At 39.0% G+C, this 13,402-nt stretch overlaps 1 long non-coding RNA gene across 2 annotated transcripts; it reads left to right on the top strand.

Moving 5' to 3' along the window:
• Window positions 1-3,719: 3,719 nt before the first annotated feature.
• On the top strand, window positions 3,720-13,181 carry LOC109489246. Of its 2 annotated transcripts, none has more exons than XR_004626480.1 (3): window positions 3,720-3,818; window positions 11,794-11,936; window positions 13,068-13,181. It is a non-coding gene; the product is annotated as an uncharacterized LOC109489246 (long non-coding RNA). The 2 variants fall into 2 exon arrangements; XR_002142192.2 differs by lacking the exon at window positions 3,720-3,818 and adding an exon at window positions 10,976-11,061.
• The last annotated feature ends 221 nt before the right edge of the window (window positions 13,182-13,402 follow it).

The raw sequence follows: 13,402 nt of genomic DNA, 5'->3' as shown, positions 1-13,402 counted from the left end.
GGTGGGCGGGGGTGGGGGGGTGGCGTGATGCAAGCCTAGAGGGCCGCTTCCCTTCACTTTCCCTGCCTCGGATGCTGGACTCCTATATCATGTAGGAATTTCTGATCTTACCACAGCCAGATGACTCATACCCACGACTGGCTCGGTAGGCTTCTGCAAAACACCTGGAAAGATAAACACAGAAAACAATCTCTCGCTCCAGGTTAGCCTTTCAAGGTAGATAGGGGAATTTTCAGCCATAATTTCCATTTTGTTCACCAGATTCACAGACCTTAATTTTGATTTCAGACATAGTTATGTCTGAGAGTCAAAAACAATCTCGGGGCGCCTGGGTGGCGCAGCGGTTGGGCGTCTGCCTTCGTTCGGCTCAGGGCATGATCCCAGCGCTATGGGATCGAGCCCCACATCAGGCTCTTCCTCTATGAGCCTGCTTCTTCCTCTCCCACTCCCCCTGCTTGTGTTCCCTCTCTCGCTGGCTGTCTCTATTTCTGTCGAATAAATAAATAAAAAATCTTAAAAAAAAAAACCAATCTCAAATGAAGTGATAAACCACCATGAACTGGGCTTGCTTCTGCCTGGGGAGGGAAACCGAAATGAGCCAAAGATGACCTTATTTGGGGCCAGAAAAAACTGAGATCTCTGTGCGAGGGCACCCTGTCTGCTCGAAGAAGCTGCGTCTCTTGCCCTTCAAAACACCCCTCCTCTGGAGCGTCTCAACAGCCCCAGCTTGCCTTTCCGGGACACATCGTCTTTACCTCCTTTAAGCCTCACGAAGAGAATCTGTAACTAAATGGTCTTTTAGTGCAAGCCATAAGATAGGGAAAGTGGGGTCCACAGAGTCTAATTCAAAACTTAAATGTGAACTAAACCCAAAGAAACGATCCTATAGCGGCTCGTCTCTTCTTTTTGTACTAGAATCAGGAGGGAAAAGGAATTAAGAACATCCTTTTCAGGAAGTGCACAGAGCAGTCCTGAATTTAGAAACCCTAGCCATAGAGGTAAATCATAATCACCAGTAAATCGCTGGTCTGTATAAAACAGGAACTATTTGTTCAACTCTTGTTTCTAAGAGAATAGCTAATATTTATCAAGCGCTTCAAATACTCCTGGCTCTGTGTTAGAGGCGCTACAAATATTAATTAATCTAATGCCCTCAGCAACCCTAAAAGGAGTACATCACTTTTTAATTAAGGTATAATTGATATATAATATTGCATAAGTTTAAGGTGTATGACGTGTTAATTTGATACATTCATAGATTGCAGTGGGATCTCCACCATGTGTATCATTATGTGCTTCACAGATAGGAAAACTGTTGCTCAGAGAGGTCCAAAACTTTTCTTGAGGTGAACAGCAATTTCCTCTGACATAATTGGACCAAAGCCCTGAGCAAACCTGAGAGACTGAGAGACCTGGGTATTAGGAAAAACTGAATTAGAATTTAAGATGGGAAAATAGACCATTTATTAATTTTTGGACCTTCAAAAATGAAAACGCCTAGTATTTCTCACTATACAAAAGAGGGAAACGTGTTCTGACCAAGCCCTGCTTTTGTCTTTCTCTCTTTTAGAAGATTACCCATATTCTTTCCCAGTAGGTGCCATTCCTCATTCAAAATAGCCATGGGTACAGAGCTAGCAGGCAAAGGCTCAGAATTTGAACCCAAGACAATCCAGGTCAGAGGCTCATGCCCCTGCCATGGAGAACAAGTTTGAAGGGTAGAGGAACCATAACTTTTAGAAATCTGCGTGCTCTTGTGTGAAAGAAGGGGAACAACAGTGAAATGTCAAAGGGATGGATGGAGGAAAATTGACTGCTCCAGCCCCCTGCATTAGAAACGAGCTTGTCTGTAGGACTAACCCCGAGATGTTTCCAGAGGTCTTTCACTTTAGTGCTACTTGGTGTGGTCCAAGAACCTCTGAGTGAAATAAGGACAAAAATTGAGAGTGTGTAGAAACCTTTGGTAGTACCACAACATCTCCAAAAGATTCTAGATATCCAAAAATACCTGTCTGCCATGGATTGGAAATAAAGACAAATAAAAACAAAATCAAGACCAATGGTTTAAGAATCACTAATTTATTCCATTAGGATCTTGGTAGGTGTTTCCAGGTCTCCCCTGTAAGGCTTAAGAATCATTCAGCAAAACTCAAGTTGATTGCCTGCTCCTCCGAATAGAACCTAAGTTCCCCAAGGGTGGGATTTTGTTTTGTCCACGGCTCCATCCCTGATTCCTAGAATCATGCCTGATGTTCAATGAATATTTGTTGATTGTGGAAATGTACCTATTTCCCTGTGGGAAATGCCCAAGGTCTTGTCCAAGAGTTGCTCTTGTCCATTTTGAAAGTGGATCACAAGATGACCCAGGTGATAACTGGTCCTCTGCACCCAGCCTGCCTCCTCACCTTCCTCACATCTATACCCCTCACCCTGGCCAGACCTTCACCTCCCCAGGAGGAGAGGCAGGAGAGATTGTTGATTTATTTTCCCAGAAGAGCTTCAGGATCATTTGGGCATATTTTCCACAGTGGTCCATTAAGATTCTGATTGACATTACACTAAGTATATAAATTAATTTAAAAAGATACACATCTTTACAACATTGAGTCTTCTCACTCATGAGCATGATATATCTGCTTATTTTCTTGTCTTTTTGTAACTGTAGTAAATTTTGTGGTTTTCATATCGTTTCCACGTATTTATTGGTAAGCTAATTTTAGGATGATTTATTTTTATAACTGTTATCATGTATGGGTCTTCCTAACCTTTTATTTTCTAAATCTTGGCATAAAGGAAGAAAGAAATAATTTTGTGAATGTTTATTTTGCATCCATTCACTTTCAATAAATTTTTACCAATTCTAAGGAATTTTTATTTGATTATCTTAGGCAGAATATCATAATATCAATAATTGATCATTTTAGCTTGTGCCATTTCCTTCCTCTAGTTGTACCTCTTTTTCAGCTCTTTTTCTTATTGCACTCAGCAGAGTGAATTCTTCTTAGGTAAACTTTTGGTTGGGAAGACATTTAAGATATTTAAAGAACAAAATTATGAGAGTCCACATCTCAATCTGGGATACTGCCAATGCAGTACTTAGAGGAGATTTATTACTCTCAATGCTTATATTAGGGAGGGAAAAAAAAGAGAAACAATAAATTAAGTCAGTACCTGATAAATTTTGTCCCCTTTAAGTCACAAACCAAGAGAACGAGAAAAATGAAGTAATAAACTTAAATAAAACAGAGGAATGAGAAAAAGAATTGGTTAAAAAAATTATCCTGCACCACAAACAGTTTAAGAAGCCCTAGGTGACTATACTAAGGTCTTGGTAGGTTATCTCTGGGTCTGCCTTATAAAGCCTAAGAATCATTAAACAAAAGCCAATTTGTAAAGAGACATTTTCTTTCAGTCAACAGACTACTTTCTAAAGTTTCTGAAGCCCGTACGTCTTGAAAGCAAAACTAATTGATACCAATAATAATAATTTTTGAACTTTGATTCCCATGCTATATTTGAGATGAACTACAAAAGTGTGACTAGCCACTATCTGCATTTGTTTTAAAGAATGGCAGATTTCATATGCTCGGCAGCTCAGCCACAGAGTGCTTGGTCATTCTCGATAGGAGTCAGAGTCATTTCCTGCCCGCTCTGTAAAAAAGAAATAACCCCGTGAGCATTTCTTCAATAGTACCTGCAGAACCCAGCTTCAGGAATTGCCTGGATGAAGAGGATCGACCCAGTCCTCTTGGAATACGGAGGTTGTGGTGACAACCCTCATTGCTCTCCATCAGCACGTACCTAACCCTGACTAGAGGGTGAGCAAATGTCATTACAATTTGCCTGCCTCGATCGTTTGCACAGTGAAGGAAATAGCTCCCTGATGAATTTTGAAATTCTAAGTTTCCCATCAGGAAATTCAGGGGTGGGAGGTTTAATTTATGCCTTTGGGAAGCCCTGAACATGAAAGCAAATATATTGAATTAAATGTGCCTCTAAGTTGATAACACCCCAGGATCTTGTCAAAATGAAACACAAATCTTTTCTGGAACCTTGCGCATCTTCATCCAAGTCTCCTCGATATTCTGAAACAATTCTGATTGACCAAATACGTGGAATAAGATGTTATCAAAAATGAGCAAAAATGTGTGGGAAAAAATCAACAGAATTTCCAGGAATGAAAATGGAATCGCCAAAATTAAAAACTCACTAGATTATTTGAATGCAAGTAAGAATGAGCCAGAGAAAGAACTAGAAAACTAGAGGCTAGGTCTGAGTAAATTATGCTTAATACTTCACAGAGAGAAAAAGAGTTGGAAAAGTTATGTCAAGAGATGTGGAAGATCCAATTAAAAAAGGCTAATAGTTGGCCAATTAGAGTTCCAGAAAGAGAAAATAGAGAAAATCAGACAGTGCTAGTTATCTCTAACCATGTGAAAAATTACCCTAAAACTTAGATGTTTAAAAAAGCAAACAGTTGTTTCTCATGGTTTCAGAGAGAACTTTCAGTTTCAGAAGGAAGTTTCAGTTTCAGTGTCAGGAATCTGAAAGCTGCTCTCACCTGAGTAGCTCTGGCTCAGGGTTTCAGAGGAGGTTGCAGTCCTGCTGCCAGTCAATGCCGCAGTCACCTAGAATCTGACTAGTTCAATTAGCCAGGATGACATAAAAATTCTAAACCTGTATGTAGCTATTAAGAAGGCCTCATAACATATAAAGCCAAAAAATTAATAAAACTGCAAGGAAAAGTTGACAAATCCACCACCAGGGAAAATTTTAACATACTTTCTATATAATGAATATATAAAGTAAACCAATATAGTCATGGGAATAAAGAATATTTAAATAATACAATTAATAATTTATGTAATGGGCACAAATTAAGCCCTATATACACATTATGATCAGAGAATACATATTCTTTCAAGCATACATGGAACATTGATGAAAACTGACCACATACCAGACCATAAATTGTAATTTATGTATCAGTAATTACATAAATTACAGTAATTACATAAATAAATTTATGTAATTTATATCAGTAAATTTCAGGCAGTATCATTTAAACCATGTTCTATTTCATCAGTGCAACTATATTTGGAATCAGTAAAAGCACTTATTACAAGAAAATAGATTTGGGAAAAATCGTAAACACACTTTATTAAACAGCTAAAAGATCAAAGAAAAAAATCATAATGAAAATTAGAACAAAGCTAAGATTAGACTGCAACTTTTATAAGGACAAGAGCCACACGTGTTTCTTCAATAACTTTACATTCTGAATTTACCAGGGACCTCATCAGTAATTGCCAAATAAATATCTGAATGGATTTGAATTATAAAAGTTGAAAAAATATAGGCATGTTTTTACATTCTTGTTACTGCCTGCATTTTTCTGAGGTAGTAAAAAAAAAAGAGTCTAGATGTTGTTATATTGCAAGGTGTCCCCACCTGAGTTCTTTAAAAAGTCTGCTTGTAGGCAGATTAGTTAGGCAATTTTTTCTTCTTCAATTTTATTGAGATGTAATTGACAAGTAAAAATTGTATATCTGTAGGGTGTGCAACTTGATGCTTTAATATACATATATATTGTGAAATGATCACCACGATCAAGTAATTAAAATATTCATCACTGGAGTGCCTGGGTGGCTCAGATGGTTAGATGTCTGCCTTCGGCTCAGGTCATGATCTCCAGGTCCTGGGATCGAGCCCCACGCCAGGCTCCCAGCTCAGCCAGGAGTCTGCTTCTCCCTCTGCCTCTCCCCTGCTTGTGCTCTGTCTCTCTCTCTCTAAAAACAACAACAGCAACAACAAAAAACAACAAAAAAATAAATTAATTAAATAAAATAGTCATCACCTCATACATACCTTTTTTATTTGTGTTAAGAATACTTATGATCTACTCTCTTAGCAAATTATAGGCATAAAAGTATACAATGAAGTATTGTTAACTATAGTCACCATGCTGTACATTAGATCTCCAGAACTTACTCGTCCTGCATAACTGAAATTTTGTACTATTTCACCAAATTCTCTCCCTTTTCCCTATCCTCCCCTCCCCCAATTTCCTGGCAGCCTCATTCTACTCAGTGTTTCCATGAGTTCAACTATTTTATTTTATTTTACTTTATTTTTTAAAAGATTTTATTCGTTTATTTGACAGAGAGAGAGCACAAGCAGGCAGAGTGGCAGGCAGAGGGAGAGGGAGAAGCAGGCTCCCTGCTGCACAGACTGCCCACCAAGGGTCTCGATCCCAGGACCCTGGGATCATGATCTGGCTGAAGGCAGAGGCTTAACAGACTGAGCCACCCGGGTGCCCCAAGTTCAACTATTTTAGATTCTACATATAAATGAGATCATACAATATTTGTGTTTCTGCAGTTGGCCTATTTCACTTAGCATAATGTTCTCCAGATATATCCATATTGTCACAAGTGGCAGGATTTCCTTCTTTGTAAAGGCTGAATAATATTCTAGTGTGTAATGCATGTAATTTTTGTAATTACTGTAACAGGTTGAAGCAACTGTTTTCATGAGATGTTTTTTAAAAAGAAAAAAAAATGTTAGTTATAAAAATAAAGGAAAAAATAAGAAGCAATCTATTTCTACCCGGATACAACTACACACATAAAAATGCTTTTGTCTCAGAAAGTGAATCATATACCAATAGCATGGAAATATTACATTCAGTTCAGTCTCCATTCTCCAGACAAATGAGGACTGGAGAGAATAACTGTCTTTCCCAGGGTCTTACAGCTATTGAAGGAAAGAACCCATCTCCTGACTCCACTAATTTGGAACTGTGCCATGTCTACATAAAGTGTCTTCCCCACGATTCCTGCTTTCACACATCATGACCTCCTCCTTCACACACCTTTCCCCAAGCGACCCCTGAAGAAGTTGGCCTAAGAGTGTGGATAGTAATTATAGTTATCTACAGGAATTTCTTGTTATGTATGCCTAATTAAATTATTCCAAAATTATGTATATTCCTAAGAAATTCTCAGCTAAATACTGCTATAAATCTTATTTTATCAAAAAATCATATTGCTCCTGTGTGCTTATCTTCATAAATTCTATCATTTTTATCAGCTCCCAAGCAGACATTGGCACAAATATTTCTGAGCCCAACTACCTATGTGGTCAAGAGAGGAAATAGGACACCAACACTGAGTAACGAACATTTACTCTAACTGAAGATGTCTGAAATTAGCCAGAATGTGTTTTTTCCTTTCCATTGTTAATCCAAGTTTAAATTTTTTTAAAGGATAGCAAGGATATCACTTGCAAAACAGAAAGGTTTATCTTTCACAGTCTAAAGTATTCCAGTAAGTCATAAATCAACTGGTCATTTCTCCATTTAATGATTTACCCCCTTATCAAAAGCATCTCCTTGTTAGCTTTTTATGAGGCTTATCATCTAGAGCCAGCCTCCAAAATTAGAGGCTAATAAATTATTAGCTACATGTCTAGATGTGCAACAGCTGACTGAGGAGTAATAAAAGATCCCTCCTTCCTTACTCTTCAGCTGGGTAATTGGTCTGTATTCACCTGCACAATGTCGTAAAGATCTGGAAACCATTCTGTTAATGTGTTCAATATAGGCAGCTGGGGGAAAAGCCTGGTGGAAAGGGTTTTGGAGAAAGAAACTCAGTAATATTTGACTCTTTCTACTGGTCACGTTTAGATGTCTCCAACCCCTACCTCCCTCTGTCATCTGTCTGTACAGAGGCAAATATTGATATTTTGATTTATAATCATGAAAATCATGGGCTTTTCAAGTATGCTGTCAGATTTCACTCATCTTGATTTGGCTTCCACTAACTTTGGAAGTCCACATAATGCTAGCAAAAAGACCACTTTTTAAAAGCAAATCCTGGGGTGCCCAGGTGGCTCAGTTGGTTAAGCATCTGCCTTCAGCTCAGGTCATGATCCCAGGGTCCTGGGATCGAGCCCCACATCAGGCTCTCTGTTCTGTGGGGAGCCTGCTTCTCCCTCTCCCTCTGCCTGCTTCTCCCCCTGCTTGTGTGCTCCCTCTCTCTCTGTCAAATAAATAAATAAATAAATAAAAATAAAATCCTTTATTTCCTGGTAAATTTGCAAACAAATTATGCAAATACATCTTAAGGAGGTGAAGATTTTTTTTTTTAATTTGCCAGAGAGAGAAAGAGAGAGAGCGCACAAGCAGGGGGAGCAGCAGGCAGAGGGAGAAGGAGAAGCAGGCTCCTCGCTGCGCCAGGACCCCAATGTGGGACTCGATTCCAGGATCCTGGGATCATGATCTGAGCCAAAGGCAGATGCTTAATGATTGAGCCAAGGGGGTGAAGATCTTTTATAATCCATTAAATAGTAAAAGTTTTCATGAACTTCAGAGGTATCCTTTCTAGCCCAATCTAGATGTGTAATTACATCCTGCCTTGGAAGATCACAGACAGACTAGAGAGATAGGTAGATGGATGGATAGATGAATGGAAGGAAGGAAAAAAGGAAGGAAGGAAAGCAGGGGGTGGGTGGAAGGAAATGAAAGAAGGAAAGAAAGAAAGCAAAGAAGAATCTATAGTTTGCTAGGGACGTGGGACCTACCACGTAGGTTTGTAGGTCTAGAAATGTGGTATGCTTGATTTTCTCAGGATGATTAGCCTCTTGGAAGCTGATTCAGTCTAACGATCCCACCTAAGAATGTTTATGTTTATATTCACGGTCGTTTTAACATTTCACTAGAAGAAATCTCCCTGACCAAGATCTAAGGCCCATCACCTGCCTTCTTACAGAAAGATCTATTCAGCAGAAAAGTATGGTCAGTGGAGAAAGAATTTGAACCAAAGGAGTTGGTATGCTCTGGCAGAGGTCACTTGAAATTATAGAAAAAACAGAGAACATAGGGCCTAAAATAAGTGAGCTGATGGCTGAGGCAAAGGGATACAAACAGCCCTATGTTCAAGGGGTCACCACATTCAAGATTCAGTCCAGAGAACTGAAAGGGCAGAAGCAGGACTGATGGTAGTCACCGAAGACCAGTCAAAGAGGGAATAACGCTTGTTAATGTCATTCACAATGGGTGAGTGTATATGTCAACACTTTCCACCAAATATTTCCTGCTTTTCACTTTCCTAAAATGTGGTAGGATTATATTTCCCCCACCCCACTGATATTAGACATGCTCATTGCTTTAGCCAAAAAAAATATAAATAGAAGTGAAATGTGTCATTTCCAGGCTGAAGATCCAAGAGGCAGGGTGGGATTTGCCACATCCCCTGCTATGGTTATCATGGCTGCACAGAGATGACCAGAAGGAGCAAAGCCCTATGTCCACTTCTGTTGGGCATGTGTGTGAGAAAGAAAGAAATAATTGTTGGGCTAAGCCACTGAGACATTGGGGTTGCTTATTACTGAAATATAACCCAACCTTTCCTTTCTGTTGTGGTATACAACCTGGAATTAAAAATTACTTTAAGTTAAGGCACCACCATCTTGAAGTTGAGGTACATTGACAACCTAATTAATACTTAGAAGTTGACTTGTTATTTATATAATCAGAACAAAGAGAACTGCACAGTGTTGTGAGATGCCTGGGAAAGCACAATGAACTACTACTGCACTCTAATCAAGCACACTCTCCAGTGATTGTGTTAGATCCACCTGCCAAACACCATAGCTCATTTATTCATTTACTCATTCATTCATTCATTCGTTCATCCAACAAATATGTACAGAGTGCTTACTACCTGCCAGGCACCATGCTGGATCCTGGGGATACAACAATGAAAAGGTTGAGACAGTCCCAGTCCTTACAAACATACTCTTTACTCTCATTCTAGAGTCCATGAAGATCGTGTACTTTACACCAGCATATATTCCTTTATCGGGACTGCATACGGGGTCACTTTCCTTAGTTATATTTTTGTTCTAAACATACACTCTCTATCAGTGCTTCTGAAACTGTCATGTCTCTTCTAATCCATTCCAGACCAGTGCTTTTGTAAAATACTGTGCAATAAAAATAAGTTACTAGAAAGACATTTCATGGGATTGAATGTCAAAGCAATGGCGATAAGCTATGTAAGTTTCTGAACGATTACTTGCAACTTCTGTACTTCTCTCCTTCCAGGCGGACAGAAGTTCACAGACCAGCCCTGGTCTATGGACTATACTTTGAGGAGGACTTCTCTGGACAAGCAGGGAGGACCAATGCAAATGAAGTTTTCTATTTTCTTTTGTAAAACCATCTGCCTCTTAATCACCAAAGTTATAAAGTTTTACAGGCTGAGTAACCTCTGCCACTCAGTCGCCATGGCCCCTTCGGTTAATCGCTTGTATGATTATTTAGTTAATATTATTTTAAACCAACTCACTTTTTTATATGGATCCATTTTTTTAATGTCTACTCCATGTAAGTAGAAAATCAGTTTCACTTGCCGAAAATAAGATGTAACTGTGCAAAGAAGCGGTAGGAATAAGTTGTTATTCAAGTCTAGGGAGAGAAATGGTGGCCTGCTCCAAGAAAAGTTCAAATGTTACCAATGCAGAACTAAAACTTCCTACTTGACCTAATCAGGAAACTGAAAGGAAATTAAAGAGAACTTTTACTCATTATGCATTTTAATGCTATGTCCTGTCCAATTACGTCCCATCTAAAACCAAGGATCAAACAGTAGTTTCCCTGTTCTTCAGAAAACAGGGCAATATGTTAACTCACGCCATATGAGGACCATCCGAGTTGTCCACCATGGTTATGTCTGTCTACAGCCCCCCGTCGGGTGGTCCAATCACAGGGATAACTGCGCACAGGTGTCAGATGTCACACTTCCCTTCCTGGGTCACCCTGTCTTACAGACCACTGATGCTGTAGACGGTAGGCTCATTGCAATTCTGAAAGTAACACTCTCCTCAGATCTAACCAGTCTTTATGAACCTTTTTTTTTTTTTAAAGCAGACTCCACGTGCAATGGGGGCTTGAACTCACAGCCCCGAGAGCAACAGTCCCGTGCTCTACTGACTGAGCCAGCCAGGCGCCCCTATGAGACTTTTTGGACTCCAACTGCAGCATCTGACACACCATAAGTACCCAACTCACTTGTATTTTCTTCCTTCTTCCAATAATAACCAGTTTCTTCTCCTGATGAGTCCAGAAAAATATTTTTTAAAGGCTGGAATTCCCCCTCGGGCTCCCTTGTAGCTACAAGGAGAAAAACTAATTCATACCCACTTATTTTTTACTGTTGGAGTGATTTAATCACAATCCACAATTTTTTTAGAGAATATTTTGCATGGAAGATACACAAAAATATTTACAGAACCCACCAGAAGTTAGCTGTTATGATTAAATTAGATAATTCACAAAATAAAGACGTCTTAAAACACCAAAACAAAAAAAATCATGATCCACAGTTATAATATTGGTCATATCCGACGGATCTCGGAGGTTTGGCTTGGTCTCTCAGTTTTCATGTATCTACAACTCTATCCAACTTGGAACATTACTCTGACATCAGGAACAGAGCCTCCAAGGTCAGAAGAGTCATTCAGCCGGTTGTGAATTCTCTTGTTAATTACGCTCACCTACATCCCAGACCCCGGCTTCTCTGTACCCGCGCTGCGCATATGCACAGTCTGAAAATTTAAATTTGTGTGATATTCCCAGAGATGTGAAAATGAGCCGAATCTTATAACAATGGAGAGATCCTTCCGCAGGCATTTCTTACCTAATGTTGAACTTTTATCAAAGAATTTTTTCCCCTCAACTAACAGTTTCAAATAAATGCTAACCATACAGTGTCTCCTCTCTTCCCTCAGGATATACAAACCACAGAATTCCGATGACTCACCCCAAAATAGCTTATGAATATGCCAGGGGCGGAAGGGCATGCTGTTTGGTTCTCTAAAACTTCCTGCCAAACTGAAGAAACTGAACGTACACAGATATTTGGGGACTAACTGTGAGTAATAATGAGAATTTAATCCCCTTTAGTCTTCTGAGTTAGCAACAGCTTGCCTAACACGTCCGGTTACATCCTGTTTGCTATGCATGTGACTCCTCGAAAAAATAATAATATAATATTAATAGCACAATGTTTCATTGTTAAAACTGCTATTATCTATGTCAGTGGTTCTCAAACATTGGCAGCCATTTGTAGGCGAAGGTCATCTCTTGGAAGAACTATAAATTCATGGCTTTATGAAACAAACATATTATTTTTGTGTCTTTGAAATAAAAAGTGAGGATTCAATGTATGGAATTTCAAGGCTGCACAAGCCCTCAAAGAGGAAAGGCAGTTACTTCTATTGATTAAAATTTTGGATTTGAATCTCAGTTCTTAACCCCAGCTATGTCACCTTTAGTGGGTGCTTGACCTAAGTCCTATTTTCCCCATATGTAAAATGAAGAGAATAATAATACTGTCTATGTTTAGGGTTAGGATTCTGGGTCCACAGGGTGAGGATTAAATAGGGAAGGTACTTAAATAAGGAGTCCTGCTAAGTAGCTAAATTATCTAGTGCAATTTCTTTTCACAAATAATGAATCTGAAGACCAAAGCCGTGAAGTGACCTTGGAACAGTCACACACCCATCCCTGCAGGGCCCAGAGGATTAGAATGCTGTGGTTAAAAACAGGCTTTGGAGCCAGTCAGCCCAATTCAGGCCTCAGTTTTCCTACTTGCTAGCTGTATAACCTCGGACAAGTCCCTTCATTTTTCTATGCCTCAACATTCTTATCTAGAATATTAAAACAATAATAGTATTTTTCTCACAGGGTTGTTAGGACAGTATAAAAATGTAACATATAACAGTGCCTGGCACATACTAACTAATCAATAAATACTAGTACACAGAAACTGAGAAGTTCTGGTTCTTCCAAAAACAAATTTAAGAGTAAATAAAAGTAAATGCCAGATTCTTTAAAACTAAATCCATAAAAGCAACCGAAACCTAAAAATAAATAAGGAAAGAACTCAAAAAGTATCTGATGCAGTTTACAAGGTGATCAGAATATTTGCAGATATCTTCTCAGATCAAGGTACGTGTCTTCTTTAGTGATGTTTACATGTCACATTTCCCTTTTGTTATAGAGGAAGGATACCAAGGAACAACTTCATATTTTAAACAACAACCACAATTGCAGGAGTCACTTTGATTGGAGTTTGAAAGGAATGCCAATATCCAGCCACCCTTGACATTCTGTGGAAGAAGCATAATGCAATGGCAAAAGCACCAGACTCCCCTTTCCAGTCCAGCCTCTGCCACTTGACTAGCTAGAGTCAAGTTGCTGAATCTCTGAGTTGCCAAGTATAAAATGGGGGCAGTTTCTGCCTTGTTACAAGTGCTACATGGAAACAAATATGAGACATGTTTCATAAATTTAAATGTTTTATTCATATGCATGCTTTAGACAGTGATCGCACTT

This window comes from Ailuropoda melanoleuca, chromosome 7, assembly GCF_002007445.2.
Source record: "Ailuropoda melanoleuca isolate Jingjing chromosome 7, ASM200744v2, whole genome shotgun sequence".
Classification (NCBI taxonomy): domain Eukaryota; kingdom Metazoa; phylum Chordata; class Mammalia; order Carnivora; family Ursidae; genus Ailuropoda; species Ailuropoda melanoleuca.
Note: the sequence above shows the minus strand (reverse complement) of the source record. Positions and strands in the feature narration are given on the sequence as shown.